This window comes from Cloeon dipterum, chromosome 2 (genome assembly GCF_949628265.1).
Source record: "Cloeon dipterum chromosome 2, ieCloDipt1.1, whole genome shotgun sequence".
Taxonomy (NCBI): Eukaryota; Metazoa; Arthropoda; class Insecta; order Ephemeroptera; family Baetidae; genus Cloeon; species Cloeon dipterum.
Window position 1 is genome coordinate 2,043,945 of NC_088787.1, and position 4,824 is coordinate 2,048,768.

Here is a 4,824-nt window from a genome sequence, read left to right on the forward strand (position 1 = left end):
CTGGTCTGCAGCAACGCTTGATGACTGCGAGGGGCCAGCAACCAACAGACGGCCACCTTGGACCACGACTGACCCGCGGCCGACGTCCACATTTTAGGCTGAGTACAATAACACTACTGACTACACATAATTTCCTATTTTGAGGTTTTGAACTTTTTCGCATTTCATTACGTAATCGCGAGCTAATATAGCGGAAAAATTGTGCGTACAAGTCACCAATCTTTAAATTTAAAAACAAGTTATTAATTCATTACAAATTGTTAACAATAAAAAGATGACTGTATTATAAACTGTAAATAATTGTAAAATTTGAAACTTTTTTCTCTTTCCAATAGTTTTAAATATACTAAACATGAATAATTTCACATAATTGACTTGGGATCGCGGAGAGCGCAAGTAAAGGCTAACTGGTTTCGCGGGCTAAACGTCAATCGTGGTGCATGTAAAGATGGAGTGCGCATGCGTGGGCGGCAACTGGCCTTGGAACTGGAAGTAGGAGAAGCGAAGCAGAAGTCAGAGTCAGCAAAAGAGGGGAAGGAGTGGGGAGCGAACAAGCGACGCTTGCCCCCACTCCTTCTCCTCTCTGCTGCTGCTTCGCTTCTCCTACTCCCCTACGATTAGTCTCTAACTGGCAGCGACCGGAGGATGACGTGCGCGGTGCTGGTCTGCAGCCGCGCATGATGACTGAGGGGCCAGCGACCACCAGACGGCCACCGTGGACAGCGTGGACCTCGGCTGACCCGCGACTGACGGCCACACCTACTGGTGAGTACAATCATTTCGTAATTTATTTCTTCGTTTGGGGGCTAATAATATTTTCGCGTTTTGGTTACATAATCGCGACTAACTGTGAACTAAAATACTAAGAGCGTATCTTGATAACAAAAATTGCGCATTCTGGTCAATAATCTTTTAATTTAAAAACAAGTCAATAATTTATTTGATCTTGTAAAGTATACAGCAAGTTAAATTTCAAACAAGAATCGAAAAATTGACTAAAGTAATGTATTTGTTTAAACAACTTAACTTGTAAAACTTAAATTAAGAGACTTAAAAAAACGTGGTAAGAATCGCGTAGAGCGCGTGTGCAGGCAAGCCGAATTCGCGGTTATATTGCTAATGACGGTTTAACTAGGACTCACGGACCTTGCCATATTTACATATGGGACCATCTTCCCCTCTCTCAGCTTCACGTTAGCGCATTATAGCTGAGAGTGGGGAAGAAATAAATATTTCCGTTTGTAAATATGGCAACGTCTGTCATTCATAGTTATACCAAAACGCCAAACATGGTGCGTGTGAAAAAGGGGGCGCAGCCAGACGGCATAAGTGCGCATGCGCGGTCGGAAACGAGCGTTGGCTCTGGCAGTGGGACGAGAGAAGAGTCACCAAAAGAGAAGAAGGAGTGCGGGCGACCAAGCAACGATTGCCCTCACTCCTTCCCCTCGTTTCAGTCTGGCTGCTGCTTCGCTTCTCCTCATAGTCCTCTTTAGTCTTCAACAGGCAGCGAGCGAAGGATGACGTGCGCGGTGCTGGTCTGCAGCCGCGCTAGATGACTGAGGGGCCAGCGACGGCAGCGACCACCAGATGACCTTCGAGGACCACGCCCAAACTTCTGGTGAGTCGAATTCCTTTTTTTCTTCTCAGCAGGGTTGTACGCCCCCCGAAGTCCTTGACACAGGCGGGCGTTAACTCTGCTGTCCTTTCTTTAAACTTATCCTTTTTTATTAAATTCTCAGCAGAGTTGAACGCGTAAACTCTGCTGTTTTTTCTTTTAACTTTCCCTTTTTTTATTAAATTCTCAGCAGAGTGGAGCGCCTCCCGACGTCTTTGGCGTAGGCGGGTGAAAACTCTGCTGATTTTCTTTTAACTTTCCCTTTTTTATTAAATTCTCAGCAGAGTGGAGCGCCTCCCGACGTCTTTGGCGTAGGCGGGTGAAAACTCTGCTGATTTTCTTTTAACTTTCCCTTTTTTATTAAATTCTCAGCAGAGTGGAGCGCCTCCCGACGTCTTTGGCGTAGGCGGGTGAAAACTCTGCTGATTTTCTTTTAACTTTCCCATTTTTATTAAATTCTCAGCAGAGTTGAACGCGTAAACTCTGCTATTTTCCCTTTTAACTTTCCCTTTTTTTATTAAATTCTCAGCAGAGTGGAGCGCCTCCCGACGTCTTTGGCGTAGGCGGGTGAAAACTCTGCTGATTTTCTTTTAACTTTCCCATTTTTATTAAATTCTCAGCAGAGTTGAACGCGTAAACTCTGCTATTTTCCCTTTTAACTTTCCCTTTTTTTATTAAATTCTCAGCAGAGTGGAGCGCCTCCCGACGTCTTTGGCGTAGGCGGGTGAAAACTCTGCTGATTTTCTTTTAACTTTCCCATTTTTATTAAATTCTCAGCAGAGTTGAACGCGTAAACTCTGCTATTTTCCCTTTTAACTTTCCCTTTTTTTATTAAATTCTCAGCAGAGTGGAGCGCCCCCCGACGTCTTTGGCGTAGGCGGGTGAAAACTCTGCTGATTTTCTTTTAACTTTCCCATTTTTATTAAATTCTCAGCAGAGTTGAACGCGTAAACTCTGCTATTTTCCCTTTTAACTTTCCCTTTTTTATTAAATTCTCAGCAGAGTTGAACGCGTAAACTCTGCTGTTTTTTCTTTTAACTTTCCCTTTTTTTATTAAATTCTCAGCAGAGTGGAGCGCCTCCCGACGTCTTTGGCGTAGGCGGGTGAAAACTCTGCTGATTTTCTTTTAACTTTCCCTTTTTTATTAAATTCTCAGCAGAGTGGAGCGCCTCCCGACGTCTTTGGCGTAGGCGGGTGAAAACTCTGCTGATTTTCTTTTAACTTTCCCTTTTTTATTAAATTCTCAGCAGAGTGGAGCGCCTCCCGACGTCTTTGGCGTAGGCGGGTGAAAACTCTGCTGATTTTCTTTTAACTTTCCCATTTTTATTAAATTCTCAGCAGAGTGGAGCGCCTCCCGACGTCTTTGGCGTAGGCGGGTGAAAACTCTGCTGATTTTCTTTTAACTTTCCCATTTTTATTAAATTCTCAGCAGAGTTGAACGCGTAAACTCTGCTATTTTCCCTTTTAACTTTCCCTTTTTTTATTAAATTCTCAGCAGAGTGGAGCGCCCCCCGACGTCTTTGGCGTAGGCGGGTTAAAACTCTGCTGATTTTCTTTTAACTTTCCCATTTTTATTAAATTCTCAGCAGAGTTGAACGCGTTAACTCTGCTATTTTCCCTTTTAATTTTCCCTTTTTTATTAAATTCTCAGCAGAGTTGAAAGCGTAAACTCTGCCCTTTTCCCTTTTAAATGTCCCTTTTTATTAAATTCTCAGCAGAGTGGAGCGCCCCCCGACGTCTTTGGCGTAGGCGGGTGAAAACTCTGCTGATTTTCTTTTAACTTTCCCTTTTTTTATTAAATTCACAGCAGAGTTGAACGCGTAAACTCTGCTCTTTTCCCTTTTAAATTTCCCTTTTTTATTTAAATTCTCAGCAGAGTGGAGCGCCCCCCGACGTCTTTGGCGTAGGCGGGTTAAAACTCTGCTGATTTTCTTTTATATTTCCCTTTTTTATTGAATTCACAGCAGAGTTGAACGCGTAAACTCTGCTCTTTTCCCTTTTAAATTTCCCTTTTTTATTAAATTCTCAGCAGAGTGGAGCGCCCCCCGACGTCTTTGGCGTAGGCGGGTGAAAACTCTGCTGATTTTCTTTTAACTTTCCCTTTTTAATTAAATTCTCAGCAGAGTTGAACGCGTAAACTCTGCTTTTTCCCTTTTAAATTTCCCTTTTTTATTAAATTCTCAGCAGAGTGGAGCGCCCCCCGACGTCTTTGGCGTAGGCGGGTGAAAACTCTGCTGATTTTCTTTTAACTTTCCCTTTTTTATTAAATTCATTGCAGAGTTAAACACGTAAACTCTGCTCTTTTCCCTTTCAACTTTTCCTTTTTTATTAAATTCTCAGCAGAGTGGAACGCCCCCCGACGTCTTTGGCGTAGACGGGTGAAAACTCTGCTGATTTTCTTTTAACTTTCCCTTTTTTTATTTAAATTCTCAGCAGAGTTAAACACGTAAACTCTGCTCTTTTCCCTTTCAACTTTTCCTTTTTTATTAAATTTTCAGCAGAGTGGAGCGCCCCCCGACGTCTTTGGCGTAGGCGGGTGAAAACTCTGCTGATTTTCTTTTAACTTTCCCTTTTTTATTAAATTCATTGCAGAGTTGAACGCGTAAACTCTGCTCTTTTCCCTTTTAACTTTCCCTTTTCATTTAAATTCTCAGCAGAGTGGAGCGCCCCCCGACGTCTTTGGCGTAGGCGGGTGAAAACTCTGCTGATTTTCTTTTAACTTTCCCTTTTTTATTAAATTCCTAGCAGAGTTGAACGCGTAAACTCTGCTCTTTTCCGTTTTAAATTTCCCTTTTTATTTAAATTCTCAGTAGAGTTCAATGCCCCCGGTGTCCTTGGCGCAGGCGGGCGTAAAACTCTGCTGTTTCCTAATTTTCACACTGCAAGTCAGGGTTGAGAAAATGTCACTGCACTGCATTGAGAAAATCTCCCCTCACCGCATGTCACTATTCCTGGGGTGTCGAAGGGGAGTTTTTCGCACCACAGAGCAGTGACATGCGGCGGGGTGAGATTTGCTCACTGCAGCGCAGTGACATTTTCTCACCCCTGACTTGCAGTGCATTGCATCACAGGCCCGTCATGTGAGACCTCCAAGTTGAGCGAGATGATGCTCAGTTTTTCCCTGGGCTCGCGGGACTCTACGTTCACGACCTACCTGGAAGCTTGGAGGTGGGCCAAGGACTGTTTGATTCCTTTTCCGACCTGCCAGA